General features: G+C 33.1%; 1 protein-coding gene across 2 annotated transcripts in view; it reads right to left on the bottom strand.

Moving 5' to 3' along the window:
* LOC110098771 (uridine kinase-like protein 4) overlaps window positions 1–16,797 on the bottom strand; it is a 114,287-nt gene extending 97,490 nt beyond the window's left edge. For both annotated transcript variants that reach the window (XM_028693295.1, XM_028693296.1), the window contains exon 1: window positions 16,543–16,797. The gene's annotated coding sequence lies outside the window, so the exon portion shown is untranslated. The remainder of the gene's footprint in view (window positions 1–16,542) is intronic.
* Window positions 16,798–17,215: the final 418 nt, after the last annotated feature.

The raw sequence follows: 17,215 nt of genomic DNA, 5'->3' as shown, positions 1-17,215 counted from the left end.
CTCATTATATGTGGTTAATATTTCAGGTGCTGAGCCTCCTGCGTGATGCTTCTTCGGTTGCTGTAGCTTTGTTTTGTAGCCTTGGTAGACTTCTGTTTTGTAGCCGTATGGCTATTGTATATGACCTTTTGGACGCTTCTGCTGATTGTATATATGTTGATATGTGAATTATAGTAGTTGCTGTATTTCTTTCCTGTAATGCAATTGTCTCTGGATGACTATATTGAACTGAACGAGAAGCAAGATGAAAAGACTGATAGAAGAAAGATAGATGAATCCTTTCACTATTGATAGCTGGGGCATCACAGATGAAAGGGATGCCTTCTACCCCTTAAAAAGAACTCCTCTTGGACCAATTATTATAGTTCATCACATAAAGCGTTGAGTAGTATTTTCGTAAGGTGAGGCTGAACCAAGCCCTCGATAATGGCCTAAGGAACACGAGTTTGCTAGCCCGTGTGAGAGGAATGGGGAGAGCTAGCTAGTTATTTCTATGTGGCCGAAGTTCTACTATGGCTGAAAAGAACCCCTAGCTGATGGTTAGGGGGTTCTACGTGAATATTTTAGAGTTGAATATCACCGACCAATAGTAAATCTCGAAAGAGTTAGGTGCCGTCTTACAGTGTTGGTGCTTGCAGCCGGGTACCTTGTAGAAGTTGAAGGATTTTATTTTATGATTCACCCATTTTGTGAATGTTATCTTCCAGGGATGGTCCCAATGTCCCTTCCCAATTGGGTTTCCCGTTGAGGAAGAAAGAGACAGATGTCTAGCATCTATGATTTATAGATTGATTCATAAATTGATGTGTGTTAGAGCGGGAGGTTCCATTTGTGTGATTATTATGCATATTGATCATAGAATGGTTATTAGTTAGGCTTACAATAGTGCATGGGATTAGTTTTCTCATAAATGGCGCCAAACTATTGCAGACTGATAAATTCATGACGATAAGGTGAGAGAATTTTCGTCTTAGCGATTCACAAATATCCAACACACAACTAAATAGTTGTGAGAGTAAGGGAACACCAAAGAAAAAAAAAATTAATAAATTCAAAAAGGGAAAAAACCATGGAGCCTTACCCAAGAGAAGAGATTTTACTATAATTAAGTGAGTTACAAAGGTTGACACATCCCTTAACTTTAGAGATAGTGAAATTACAATAATTTGAAATTCAGTTGAACTTCGTATAGTTACTCAGGTGTACGTAATGGTCGTGGTTGGACGCCAAAGGTTAGAAGTCAGGTAGCAGTGTAATAACTTAAAAGTGTGAAATAAATATATTTTAAAAAGATAAAAATTCTATAAAAGAGTGTTGTGATGCTAGGCCACTAATAATAGTTTTATATATTTTTTATTATAAATATCCTTGCCTCACCCAACTGTCCCCCTCACTTAGTTACTTAGCTAGGAAGAAATTGGAGGAGAAGAAAAGAAAGGAGATAGAAAGATCTTTGGGTCATATTTTCACACTATTTTCATTACAAATTTTGTTAAATTCTTTGTAAGTAACTATCTTCTTACTTTTTTTTTTAATCATTTTAATTTCTACTTATTTATCTTTTCTGAATTTATCAAAAATGCATTATATCATAATTTTATGAGCTTTCGCCATATAACTTTTGATATATTATATATTTAATCATTTTAAATAATATGATATTATTTTAGATATTTTTACCAGTTAAATATGTGTATAAGAATTTGTAGGTAAAATGAGTAGGGAAAAAGACAGACTAGAAATGGATTGAAAAGTGATATAATAAGATTTGACATGATAAGACTGCAAAATAATATATACTGAAATGATTGATAGGATTGAGTTATACAATAATATTTTATACTAGTATGAATATGATAGGATGTATTGATTGATGTCAGATATATGATATAATAATCGCCTGTGATATCCTTAACATTCACATGATTCACTAATGAGAGTCAGTGAATAGGAGTTATAAGAAGCTAGAGATTGATTGAGAGTTAGAAAGAGTCAGGATGATTGATTCACATGATTTAAGGGGAGTGAAGGAGCATATTGATTGGGAGCCATAAGGAGCGACTGATTGGGAGTTATAAGTGTAGGAGCAAGATACCCTCTTCTAAATATATAATTATAGTGACTAATACTGATACTATACTGATATTAATATTATGGATACTTATCATTGTTACTGATTACTATTATTGATTATTATTACTGTTACTTTGACTAGCGTTGAAAATACTAATATTATTATTAATATAATTATATTATTGATCCCAATATTATTATTATTGTTGTGATTGTAATTGATAGTTTAATATGAGTTGAATGGATAATAAGATTGAATGTAATTGATTGAGTGATAAAGATCTATTAACTAACTCATTGATCATAGTTTATGATGAAAAAATGAAATAGATATAACAGATATATGATGTGTTATAGACTGATTATTGATTTAAATAACTGATATATATATACATTGATGCATATATATATTTTTATTTGGTTTATAATATACTGCTCTTTTTTACCTTGCATTGATTTTAGTTGTAAAATCTTAATTACTTGTTAGGCTATGTGCTTATTATATGGTTTTACAATATTTCATGTAAAGATAATGATCATATAATATGAAATTTTGGACAACATGTATAATTATTTTTGCTATTCACAAGAAATTGGTAAGTTTTAGTTAAACGTTTAAATGAAAGATAGATGCAATTCTTTCAATATAGATCCCGGAGCATGACAAATAGTGGCTAGGGGACGGTTTGTCATAAGTCGGTGGGTAAGTAGAGGCTTAGATGTGGTCGGGCTACCTTGCAGAGATCTAGCGACGGTTTGCAGCTGGGTGGATGTATGCAACAGTTAGATGCTGGGCGGAGATCTGGTTGCGATCGGAGGCTTGGAAGGTGGCCCGACTGCTATGAGGGACTGGGCGGATGTTTGATGGCGGTCGAAGGGCAGGAGGAGGTCCGATGGCGGCTGATCGACAGAAGTTCGACAACGGTGGTGCTTGGGTGGAGCTCTAGTATCCTTGAAGTCTCATAGCTTTTTCTAATCTCTTCCCCCAAAAAGTCATCCTCATTTAAAGAGTGGGGTCTATTTATAAATTTTGATAGTGACACGGTTTATAAATATGAAAAAGATCCTACGCAAATTCGGAGTGCTATATCGAATGACCTGTATTGATTCCTTCAATCATGGAGCATTTATTCAACATTTAATTGTCATAATGATGTTATAATGAAATGATCATGGGCTTATTAGATTCGTCTTGTCAAGCCGCTCGATTCGACTATAAGCATGCTATATTTTGATATCATTTGATCGCCCAATTAATGCTCTAATGCGTGTGAATATACTTTAAGCCTTTGATTTGAACCCATTCAGGCATGCATTGGATTGATTTTGGTGTCTTAGGTTCATTTTATGGATACATTCAACTTGTCAATAAATTTGCTGAAATTGGAGTTTGGTTGGTCGCAAATTTAATTTTAGAAGTTCTCAATTCAAATATGCATCCAGATTTGCGTCCAATCAAGACAATTTTTGATGATGTATGAAGTACTACCAAGAATGATATTTAAGATAATAAATTCAATTTTATTAGTATAATATCCTCCCCTATAAAACTCTTAGATTTGCCTGTTTCCCAATAGGCCATTGTTTGAAGGTGTATTATATTTTTATGTATTTCTTCAAATAACCAATTTCTTCAAATGGCAAAACCACATTATTTTCTTCCTCCTAAGTATTTTGCATGTGAAAGTCATATGCTCCATAAATTTGTCAGAATTTTCCAAACTAAAACAATAAAAAACTTAAGCATTTTTATGATCTATGTTTTATTTTTTCTTGACAGTCTATTATAGCCATCGCAAATAAAAGAGGTTCTTCATTCCTACTGACGTCAAATTTGAAAAAAAAAAACAAAAAGATAAAAAGAATAAAAAAAAAACTAATATGGATATATCAAGTGGCTGTCGCGTGGCCTCAGCAATCGAAGGATTTGGTCTAATCCTATTCAGCATGAGCTGGCAGTCAGAGCCAAAATAAAAGCTAATATGGATTTTTTTTCGATGTTGATATGCTTCGCGATAGTGTGCTTTTGCTTGTCGATTATCATGTTTTTCTCGATGTTTTTTTTAAGCGTTTATGTAAAATTTATTTGAACTTAATAAATTAATGTGTTTGAGGATTTATTTGAAATTGTAATTTTTTATAAAGTTAATGATGAAGTTATGGTAAAAAATATTTAGTTATTTAGGTTGCAAAAATTAACTTTTTGTGAAATAATTTTTTGAAAAATAATAGTAAGAAAATTAATAATTATTTGAAAAAATAAACAGTGAGAAAGTTATCCTAAATAAAAATATGGGCTGACAGTGAGCCGTAATCAATTTGCTTGGTGTTGTGTTAAAAAAAAAGTTTTTTAATTATAAGATATATTTAAATTTAAAATAATAATTTTTGAGTTTAAAAAAGTTAAAAATTTGAATAAGAAGCTAAACACATAATTTATTTCTATCTCCTAATTTAAAAAAATAAATAATTTTTGTACATGTCATACATTCGGACTCATTAAAGTTTCGAAAACGGTATTTTATATTTTACCAATAATAAAAAAAAAGAATGCATCACTATCATTTGTTTGACAATACACTCGCTCGTCGCTTGTTAGATGGGTGATAGATTCATTTTTTATTTTTTAAGAAGAATTAATTTTCAGCCATTTAATATTCTAAAATTTTATCAAAATTTCAGGCCTTAGCTTTTTTTTACTTCAAAATGATATTTTTTTAATTTATATTTATTTTTTTGAGAATTTTTCCAAAAATATTTTTACAATTTTTTCTTAAATGATTGTAAAAATTTTGAAAAAGTCTTTTTAGATATTATAAAAATAATTTCATTTAAGAGCTATTTTATTTTAATCATAAATTTTAAAATTAATTTTTGATGTATTATTATTTTTTTATATTTTTTTAACAATTATTTGATTTGACAAGGTATAAGAAAGATGCTACTAGTAAATCACATCATAAGGTCCACAAATAGTGTTGGACTAGTTTTATACTTTTTTAATAATTAATTTAATTCTCACTTTACATTATGCATTGATAGCGATTAATACATGGTAGATGCAATATTAATTTTTGCATCAAATATCCTTTTAACAACCTCACTAAATACTTGCATTAATCCATTACTAACTTGGTCCACCTATCAATACATAGACATAACCATCATCCTTTAACATCACATCTCTAGAGCAATATCACTATTGTTGTAGGTGCTAGAAATTTGGTAGTTCCTTTTCTTAATTTATAGAGCTATGACCACAAAGGATCATCTAATTATTTCTATGTAAGCTATTATGGAGATAACATGCGAAATCCATAAAAATGCATAGTGATCTTACATTTGAATTTCTCATTGAGTATGGATGGAAGCCATTACAAGAGAGATTTAAGGAAACAAATAATCAGTCAATCGAGTTGCATTGCATTCAGATGAGGTACCATGCAATAGAGGATGCAACTGATGAGGACCTAGGCTTGAATGGGACAATGCATCGATGGTGTGATTTCATAGAGGACACACTTATATTAAACTTGTATGATGAGTTTATAAATGTACCATTTCAAAGAAGTGTGAAGAAAAAAAAATTGTCTGGAGCCGATTGACAAGAGATATAACACCATTTTAAGTGTTCTTTAAACTCAACTACAATCTCGCATGCATAAGTTACTTAACAAAAGGGAGAGTGAGCTTACACAGAAGTGGATGATATTTGGCTATTTGCAAGGAATCATTACCTTATTTATGTACTCTTATCATATAGGTAGCTTTTTTTAATTATTATAGTGTTCGTCTATAACTATGTTCACCATCCTTTGTAATCATTGCAATGAATAATAATGATAACATGATATTTCATTAAAAATAAGCATATAAAAAGTACATCAAAGAAGGAATCAAACCACTACTGTTGATGAAAGTATAGTGGTACTAGACATTTAATACTGATCTCCATGGTGTGATGTACAAGGAATCAAACATGGTGCCAACCATGATGGTCCCTAAGGCAACAATGTTGAAGGCATAAATAGTGATTATCTTAGAATTGCTCACTATGTTCTAGTCTAACACAAATCAAATGAATGTCACTAATGATAACTTGATGGTGTGAGAATAGAAAATGGAGTTGTCCGAGGATCTATATAGGTGAATTGTCTAGGACCAACCTTGATGGATGGCCCAGTGTCTTCATAAGTGACTGGTTCAGAATTTGCAAAGGTGAATTATCCTTGATCTATCTAGGCCAAAGGTCATACCTCTAAATTATATCATAAATTTTATCATATGGATGTAGCAATATATATACTATTTGGGAAATGGATTATTCAATACATTCAACTGCATAAGTTATTGAGTTTATTGATTTTTTTTTTATCTTAGGAGATCATAATCATTTCCAAAGAATTACTAAAATAGGTCATCAGTCTCCACAAAAAACCTGCACTATGCACATAAGATAAAATTGCATTAATCTATATAAGCATACATTGATAATTCTTAAAATTGATTGGGGGACATATGGTAGCATGTTTGTACCACTTCTACAAGGGTTGTAAGCAAGAATCTATAAAATCTCATATTTTGTGTGAATTTTTTAGCCTAATCATTGCCTTCATTGTCTTGCATGAAAATAAATGAGCAAATGTTATTCTAAATGGCAATATAGTGATACTCCATCTACTTATCACTGCCTTTCCTTGAATATCCACTTATTGGAAACCTTGCTCCATATGCTCCATATTAATTTGAAGCACTCTAGTAAATTGACGCTCTATACAGTCAGGCATTTTCCACTCAATACAACACTAATTGATGAGTGGGAGTCAAACCACCCCGACATCCTGTCTTAAAGTTCATAGCTATAACATTCTTAGTTATATTTAAAGTCAATATTATGGATAAATATATTGGTCCAACGGATTTTCTGCATAGCTAACAACATACTATCTTGAAAGACATATTAGTGTTTCACTATCGATTTAAGAATAGAAATACGGTTTATTTTTATAATTAAATTCACCATAGAGAAAATAATATTGATCCCAAAAGATAAAAATGATATTCAACTATTATTTTGAAAATGAAATAAACCAAATATAAAACTTTATTTATGTCCATAGATCTTTTGCCCTACTCTAGTGAACCAAAGTAGGGTCTTTTTTTTTTGTTAGGTTGTAAGTTCCTTATAAAGACAAGCCTCTATAGTTAATTACATCTCAAGATAAATCTTGAGCAAACTCTCGATTAAAGTGCTGACTAAGCTTCTTTAAATTTATAAAGGTTTAGATCAAAGAATATAAATTTAAAACCTATCAATAGGAAAAATGTTCAAAATTTGAACAGTTCTTTATGGAGTCAATGAATGAAAGGTAGAGAGTACTTGATATTCTAAGAAAAACCCAGAAACACTCTAACATACTTTAAGGTTTGGCTTTAAAGATTTAGACAGGCTTAAATTTATATTTTAGCTGATGATTTATTAGAAGATCAAGATAAGAGGCAAACCCAACTGGGGGCATTCTTCCTAGTGATTGAAGGTGTGTTATATCGTCAATCACTTGATGAAGGATAAAGAGTGGATCTTACTAGAAAGATGACTTTCCTTCACATTGGAGGCTCTAGCAATCACACAAGTCTTGAGTGGCTGAGGTCCTCAGCTTGCCTCAGGGGCTAGTCCAATCTTTTCTATCAGCTTATATCCGATGGGGGTTGGATAATCCCACACTACTCAAGTGATTTGCTAGATATCGCAAGATCGAGAGACTGAGTTAGTAAAGATTTCAATTAGGGAGGACTTTCAGAGGAGTTCTCAATGAAAGAGACGAGGGTTTGGACCCAGGGTTCCGAGTTCCCCGAGTGTTTTGAAGGCTTAATATAGGCGAGTGCCTTCAATTGTGCTATGTTTTGAGGTCATTAGGACTCCAAGTTTTGGGCATGCTGGTCACATTGTTAGTCTGTATTTGGTAAGCTCCTGGGCTAGCATATCTTTTGATGATATAGGGACTTTCCAAAGTGCTGGCTAATTTTTCGAGTGCAACATGATGCATGATGAGCAGCTACATTTTTTTTTCTTTAGGACCAGATTTACTGGTCGAAAGAATTTCTCTCTAACGTGTATAATGTAATATTTGGCAGTTCTTCGCTTTATTTCTTCCCGTCGGAGGCCGGCTAGCACTTAGAGTTATTTCAATAGATCTGTGTCTATTTGTAAGCCTTTTTGGTTGAGTTTCTCTGATTCAGTCGTTGTAGTTTGGGTTGCGACTAGTACTCTTAGACTTGGTAATTCGAGCTCTATCAGAAGTATAACCTCTGTACCATGTGAGAGCAAGAATGGTGTGTGGCCTGTAGCTATTAATGGCAGCTTTCTGTGAGCCCAAAGTACTGAATGAAATAGTTCAGCCCACTTTTCTTTGGCACCTTTGCTCTTTTTCTTGAGGAGGTTAAGTATGAGCTTGTTGGTGGCTTCAACCTATCAGTTCGTTCGAGGGTGATGGATTGATGTAAATTTGAGGTGGATGCCTTGGACTTTTCAAACTCTTTGAGGTTCTTGTGAGAAAATTGCGGTCCATCATAAATGATGATGGGAGGTGGTGAAGATAGTAGATGTTGGAGTAGCCAGGAGATAAGGATTATAGTTGGGTGATCATGGTCCAATGACAGCGGTTGGCCGATAGAAGCTCCGATGGCGATGGTCCTACAACAAAGGTTTGACATTCACTATCAACACGTGAATGTTCAACAAAGGTGATTATGTTGTGGTATCCAAACAATGCTTAGACATTATAGTAACCCGTAGTAGTGGTGCGCTTTTGCTAGATTTGTAATGATGTGAGATTGGGCATTTCTTTTTAATTTATTATATTTTCTGATTATTGTTTTAATACCTTCAACTTTGCCCTAGTGTTCTTTGCTTTTGGGAGCTTATGTGATCACAGGGTTCATGCTCTCAAATCTCTCAAAATTGATGGCATTTTTTTTGGATGAATTTTATTACCTAAATTTTATTTGTACTTTCCCACATCTCCATTGAATACAATCTGTTTTATGATCGGTAATTTGCCCACAAAATGAGGAATCTCTTTCTCTTTTCTGGTCCTACAGGAAAGACTAGTTATGATGGAATCAGTACACAGTTCCTAGTCGAAGAAGCATTACACGGTCTTAAGATGCTTGCTACTTTTGCAAGGTTAGGCCTATATAACCTGCCGTTGTTCTCTATTTTATTTTAATGTACTTTCATATTTGAAAGTCATTTTATTTTTATTTTAAAGTATATTCATATTTAATTATCATATTAAGTTTTGTTTCTATTATAGCATATTAGAAAAAGTGCTTCCTAAACTACTTTGTGAATTTGGCTAAAGAGTAGTCATCTTTTAATGCAAATTTCTCCATCAATCTGTAATATTGAAATGTTTGAAAAAAATAATCTCAATTTCTTAATTAGTAGACAATCCTCCTAATCATGGATTGATTTTCTCATTGGGCTATAATCTTTTGCCAATCATGGAGAGATATTTAAGAAGTCATCAAAACAAATAAGGCCCCTCTATGAAAGATTTTTTAGTCCGCCACTATTTGAGTTAGAGGTGATGTGAAACATACGGGAGTTACTCAAGAAATTAAAGAGAGCGAATTAACAAAGTGTTCCCACAATAAATTTATTACTTATAACAATGATTGATCCTTAGAATTCTTGGTTTTTAACTTGCTTGAGCAAAGAAGAGCGAAATCGATTAACCAAACAATTCAAGAAATGCAAAGAGTAATGGTACGCTACGACGATAAACAAGAATCCGCCATTTAGTGACCTCAGCACTCTAAATGAAAATATATATTTTTATCAGCGTATTATTAATTCGAAGTTAGAAAGACTTTAAAAAAATGAAATATGGAGAAGCTGCTAAACCTGATGATATTCCAATAAATGTGTGGAAATGCTTAGGAGATAAACGAATTTCTTGACTTACTAAACTTTTTAGTATTATTTTGAAGACTAAAAATATGTCATATGAGTGGAGAATGATTGTGTTGATTCTTTTTTTTTTTTAAGAATAAATGTGACAAGATTGTTTGAATTATAGAGGAGTTAAGTTAATAAGAAATACTTTAAAACTATGGGAAAGAGTTATGGAGCATAGGTTATGATGTGATACTCATGTTTCTCGAAATCAATTTGGATTCATGTAGGATAGGTCTATTATGGAAGTTATACATTTATTGAGAGGTTTGATGGAGAAGTATATAGAGAATAAGGAGGATCTACATATGATATTTATTCATTTAGAGAAAGCATACGATAAAGTTCCAAGAGAAGTGGTATGGAAAGTTCTAGAAAAGAACGGGATTAATAATGCTTATATTCAAGTAATTAAGAATATATATGTATGAGTTATTACTTGTTCTCAAACATAATGTGGTTTGACTAAGTGCTTTCCTATTTTAGTTGGATTACATCAAGGATCGGCTTTAAGCCCATATCTTTTTTCTTTAGTCATGGATGTTCTCGCTAGACATTATAAGAGGTTGTAACCTAATGTATGCTTTTTGCTGATGATATTCTCTTTGTTGACAAGGCTAGAGAGGGAGTTGAATGTGAACTTGAATTATGGAGGTCACCTTTAGAGTCTAAAGGTGTGAAACCCCTTAAGTAAAAGAAGCTAAATTCTTAAACATTGAGGCACCTTTTGGTGTAAAGATTGAATTTTCATTAAGAAATTTCACAGTTAAGCGTGCTCATCTTAGAGAAATCATAGGATGGGTGACCTCCTGGAAAGTTACACAAACAGAGCAAACCATGAGACCCTTAGGCCAAAGCGGACAATAGCTCGATAGTTAAGAGTTTAGGCTGTTACAAATGGTATCAGAGCAATATATCAACTGAAAGATGAGAATTAAGTATCATACACAAAAAAGTGCTACGCCATGAGAGCCACCTCTTATAGGACAAAGTGTTGTGTGGAGGGAGTCACCACTTGAACTTGTAAGGGCCACCTCTAAAATCCTATCTACCTTATGGATGATTCTGAGAAAAAGATGCTGACGAGAATGTTAGTTACTTAAGTGAGGGAGATTGTGAAACCCTTTAAATAAAAGAAGCTAAACTCTTAAACATCGAGATATCTTTTTATGTAATGGTTGAAATTTCATTAAGAAATTTTGCAGTAAAGCGTGCTCATCTCGGAGAAATCCTAATATGGGTGACCTCCTGGGATGTTACACCAACATGAAAAAATCACGAGGCCCTTAGGTCAAAGCTGAGGGGCCACCTCTAGAATCTTAACTACCTGGTGAATGATTTTGGGATAAGGATACTAACGAGGATGTCAGCCCCTTAACTAGGGGAGATTTTGAAACCTCTTAACTAAAAAAGCTAAACTCTTAAGCATAGAGACACCTTTTGATGTAATAGTTAAAATTTCATAAAGAAATTTTGTAGTTAAGCGTGCTCATCCCGGAGAAATCTTGGGATGGGTGACCTCTTGGGACGTTACACCAATAGGATAAAACTGTGAAGCCCTTAGGCCAAAGCGGATAATATTCGATAGTTAAGAGTTTGAATTGTTACAAAAGATTTTCATTTGAGTAGATCTAAAATTGAATATATTGAGTATAATTTTAGTTGTAATAGATCTAATGGGGCGATTATGACTTTGGGAGATCAAGTCATTAATAAGAGTACATGTTTTAGAAATCTTGGGTCTGTCATTCAAAGCGATGTTAAAATAGATGGGGAAATTAGTAGAATTCAAGTTGGATGGTTGAAGTGGAGGAATGCATCGGGCTTGTTGTGTAATAGAAAAGTCCACCTCAAACTTGTAATAAATCTAGTGAGGATTGTGACTTTGGGCAATTAAGTCATTAATAAGAATACATGCTTTAGATATCTTGGGTCTATCGTTGAGAGTGATGTTGAAATAGATGGGGATATTACTAAAATAATTCAAGTTGGATGGTTGAAGTGAAGGAATGCGTCGGGCTTGTTGTGTGATAGAAATATCCACCACAAACTTGAGGGAAAATTCTATAAGATGGTGTTGAGACATGCAATGCTTTATGGTGTAGAATGTTATCCATTTAAAGAGAAACATAATATTAAGTTAAGTGTTGCAAAGATGAGGATGCTCGGGTGGATGAGAGTCTTTACTCTTAGAGACATGATACAAAACGAGCATATATATGAAAAGGTAGGAGTAGCTCCAGTGGAAGATAAGATTATAAAGAGTTGTCTTAGATGGTTTGGTCACATAAATTGGTAGCCTTCTGATAACCCGGTTAGGAGAGTAGATGTATTAGATTTGACTTATGTTAATAAAGGTATAAGTAAACCTAAAAAGACATGGTTAGAAAATATTATAAATGATATTTCTTTATTAGATTTAAATGAGAGTTTAACTCTTAATATGACACAATAGAGAAAAAGGATTTATGTAGCCGACCCCACGTAGTGGGATAAAGGCTTAATGTTATTGTTGTTGCTCTTTGTTTAAAAAATCCTAGAGACCCTAATCAACTCGCCAATCCTCAACTTCCTGAACAATAAGAGGCTCTATTTATATGAGCTTGTCTAGAACTCAGGGGTCTCTTCTTGCTTTGGTATCATCAAACTGATCAATTGTGCTTATGAAGGAAAACCCCTTAGCCTCCATCTTCTCATCTTACTGCCTATATTTGGATCTCGTGACAGAAAAATAATAATTACTTAAAATAGAGGTTGGAGATGTCATAGGCTGCTTAGGAGAGTTACCTCCTCAAAATTTAAGAGTAGAGAAAAAATAACTGGAAAAAATAGTGGCCATGGAAACGCCCCAACACACCCCCCATGGAAATGGCTATATTATAGGGATGATATTAGTAGTATTTGTTAAAAACCAGTTTGCGAAAAATAACAGTAATTGTATCAAAGAAAATTTTAATTGAAGTCGTGTTAAAAAAAATTTCTCAAAATGTACAATTATTGTAGCTTGCAATATAGCCAAGGGGAACTGAAGGACTTTATCTCAAATAATACTGATAAGATAAATAATTATTAGTATTTATTATTTCTTTTAGTGCATTAATTCAAATTTATCTTATTCTTCTTTATATATTCTACACCTCAATAAAGCTTACGCTAAATTATTCTCTGTAACAGTCATTTAACACTTATCAACTTTTTAAATATCCATCTTGAATGATTAATTTTTGGCTAGAGTATGTTAACAGGCTAGGGCTATTTTTATTGGACTTCCCAGTTTCACAAACTATTTTATAATATCTTTAACTAATAAAGATTTCTGATAAATATCAATATATGATATTGAAATTTTTTTATTTATAAGATTAGTTCAATTTATTGTGGAAATCTCAATTAAGAATAAGCTAACACAATCTAAATTTATTTTGGAAAAGATTTAATTAGCTGCACATTCGTGGAGCCATAGCCATGCAGTTGGTAAAAGTTCTGCAGGTTCTAAAACCTCCTAGTCATGTTACTCTAATCAATCTTTGACATCAGTATTACCATCGAACCCCCCCTCGGCCTTCCTTTATGACTGCTATCATGGCCACCATTCGGTCCATTTGCTTTGACTCCTCTATGTTTAAAATTTGAAGAAAATTTTCTTCTAAGTAGCTTATGAAATCTCCATCTTCTATTTCAAATAATTGATGTGCTTCCATCAATAATAGGGATGGATAGCAAGATTAAAAATGGATGTGAAGGGCTTCTTCATTAGTGCAATTGGGTTTGATGTTGCTAGAGAAATAAGAAACTCATGAGCTATAAAAAAGTGCATGTGAATAGAGCTCAATCATTGTTATTAAGTACCCAAGAATCGGCGAGTTGATTATGTCTCCTGCATTCTCTAAAAGAAGAATAGGAAATAAACAATAAAAAAAGAATTATAAATCAAAATGGAATGCATAGGTTGAATATGCATGTATAATTTAATATATTACTTCTAACTTTTTTTGTGTTTTTAAATTTAATTTCAAATTATCAACATGTGAGCAAAGGACTATGGCTATAAATTAAATGTAATTGAGTTCAAACATTGAATGAATGCCCTTACGATCTTATTGGTATCGACTTCTATTTAATTCGACCATTCTCCGGGAGTTATTACGTGAAGATTTCGGTAAAGCAAGATTTTGTAATAATAATAAATATAAGGAAGTCAAACTTCTCCATCAATTAAGGCACAAATGCAAAGATGAGCAAAATCATAACATTATACAATGTATGATTAATTATTTTTATTTTCTCAAAATGTTTAATTGGCATTGGATTTATATCTATTGTATACCCATAATCACTATCTTTGGTATTATAATGGGTGGTAGCAACTAAGTCGTGATGAGAGTACTACCTCTCAGGAGTAGATCCCTCAAAAGTCACACTTGGGACTAGCAGAGGAATTCACCAGCGGAGAACAACAACATCACTCACCCACATCGGCCAAGGAGCTCACTGTATGCTAGGTAACTCAGAAGTTACTCACCAAGATAATAGATTGCCAATCACTCAATCAAATCCTCCCTCTCTAATCACGCTAGAACCAGCTATAGGAAAGTGCCTCCCCCAGTGACTTCACACTCCATTCAACTGCTAATACCAAGCTTAGGAACTCTTCACCCTCACAAATAGATATGCTATCCTTTCACAATAGGGCAACGACCTAATAGGCATAAAGAGGATGCTGGTTGGAAGTCAATTTGGTGTCCATCTCATTAGCTCTCACGATGTGCATTACCCCCATCACCTTTAGTGATGAAGATAACTCATCGGGAAGGAACTTGCATAATGATGATGTGGTCGTTATAGCTTTGGTAGCCAACTATCAGATTTACAACATTCTAACAGACACAGGAAGTTTTGTGAATATTATTTTTAAATCTAGTTTTGATAAAATGAACTTGCTCGCTCCCGAACTCACTCTTACTATAGGAATCATCTATGGATTCTCTGGCGAGCACTGAGATACCAATGGAGTACTTTCCCTACCTATTGAGGGGGAGGGCAACCATCACCATACATCAATGGAAAACTTCATCATTATTGACATCCTAGTGACCTACAATAACACATTTGGCAGACCCCCGATGAACACTTTTAGAACTGTTATATCCACATACCACATTGCAGTCAAATTCCTAGTAGAAGGTATGGAGACCAAGGTGAGAGGCAACCTCACCTAGCCATGTACCAACTACTTGCGAGCAATGGGTAACGTGGCGACTGCCCTGGAAAAAGTCCTCTAACTGGATGTAGAGCGAGAGTTCGGCTTGGAGGTAATAAAAGAAGTTGAAGAAGTGTCCGTCGTGGAAAGAGAGCAAGATAGAACTCTCATAATCTTATAATCCATAAAAATGCTATTTGCAATGATCTATCCTCTCCACCACAATTAATAAATGGTTGCTTTCATTAAAAATATGAATATGAGACATATGCCTCTCCAACTTCAAAAAAGAAAAATTGCTTAGTTGTTTCTTCTAACACATTTCATATGCAAATTGGTAAAATGTTAGGAGGCAAAAAATAAACACCAAATGAAATGGAAAACAACGAAATCCTACAATGATCACCAATTACAAAATCTTCATAATTACAAATAAATAATTACATGCACCAATTCATCCTTTAACAAAAGTCCTTTGCTATGTATCAAGAAAGATCTATAATATCGATAAGTTGAAACAACCCTTAATTCTTCATCCAAAATAATTAAGGTGCACCTCAAAAGCTCTCCAAAATAGCAATATTCATAAATCATTTTTTATTCTTTACTTTCTGATAATCTATATCTACAAATACTTTCTAGATTCAACAAAGAAGCTAATAACCAAACTCGTCAAAAATGAGTTCATATTGAACAAACTAAGGTGTACATGCCAAGACTTTTGAGTTCCACAGTAAAATTTGTGGTCAGCGAGCAGCATTTCACCATACTTACAAAAAGAGCGTGGACATAAGCTTCATTACATATTTACAAAACTTCATGTTCCAATAAGTGCATAGCATACCAGCGAGTAAAAGAACTAGAAAACTATCTATCACCAAATTCTTTTTTTTTTTTTTTTGAATCATTAAAGGATTTAATATAAAATAAAATGAAAATAATACAAATCAATGGAAAGAACATCAAATGAACAACTATTGAAACGCCTAATTATGCCAATATCTGCCACCACTACCCTTCAAATCTCATTTCTAATTTCATAGTCTTATAGTATAAAGAATACAAGTTACAGAACAACGAAGAGAAAGTACTGTCTCAACATTCAATAGTTCATAAAAAAAAAGTGAAAACTCGAACAGTGAAGATGATATTAAGATCTCTCTTTTCTATTTATAGCGACCGTTTTGAAAAGATCTATAGCTCATATATTTTATGGAAACATGGACGAATCAAAAGAAATAAAACATAAGCGCATGATAGTTCTAGCAGGAAGCTTTTTAGCACAATATAGAATTGGATTGGTTCTTACACTGCGGATGCGAGCAGCCGGGAAAAAAATAGGAGGAGCAATTAATCTTGTGGCCTCCAGCCACACCTCGCACAGCGTATGAGTCTTGTTCAGCCGCTTACCAAGAGATCCTGGTCCTTCTCCTTGTGAGAGAAACAAGAAAAAAAATCATTGCAGGTTTTATCTCAATTTTGGAGCGGATCTGTAGCAGGTAGCGTTTATTTCTCATCCCGTAATGGTCGGAACTTTTTTCTTTTTGTTTTTTTTAACTTTCTTCTTGATTTTTAGAAACTAACTATACATAATTTTTCTCTATCGAACTAAAAATACAATAAAATCAATCCGTTTTGGCCCTCCATATGGAGTGATTATTACAATGCTCAAACTTCAAGTCAACTTATAAATGATAAACAAAACATATTAAAAACAACTATTTATAAACCTTGATTTATTAATAATCTTAGGATTCGTTTGAGACAACTTTCTTAATACATTATAAAAGTTTTAGCTATAAAATTTCTTGAATTAGAATTTTGTGTACTAAAAAGTCGTTTTATAAAGCAATGAGAAAGCTGTCACAAACAAAACATTAAAGCTAAATAATTTACGTCGAAGGCATTTGACGGGGATCATAACCGCTACAGGCTCCTTGCCACGCTGGCTGTCTTTACTATAATGCTACACACAATAATGC

This window comes from Dendrobium catenatum, unplaced genomic scaffold (assembly GCF_001605985.2).
Source record: "Dendrobium catenatum unplaced genomic scaffold, ASM160598v2 fragScaff_scaffold_249, whole genome shotgun sequence".
Taxonomy (NCBI): Eukaryota; Viridiplantae; Streptophyta; class Magnoliopsida; order Asparagales; family Orchidaceae; genus Dendrobium; species Dendrobium catenatum.
Note: the sequence above shows the minus strand (reverse complement) of the source record. Positions and strands in the feature narration are given on the sequence as shown.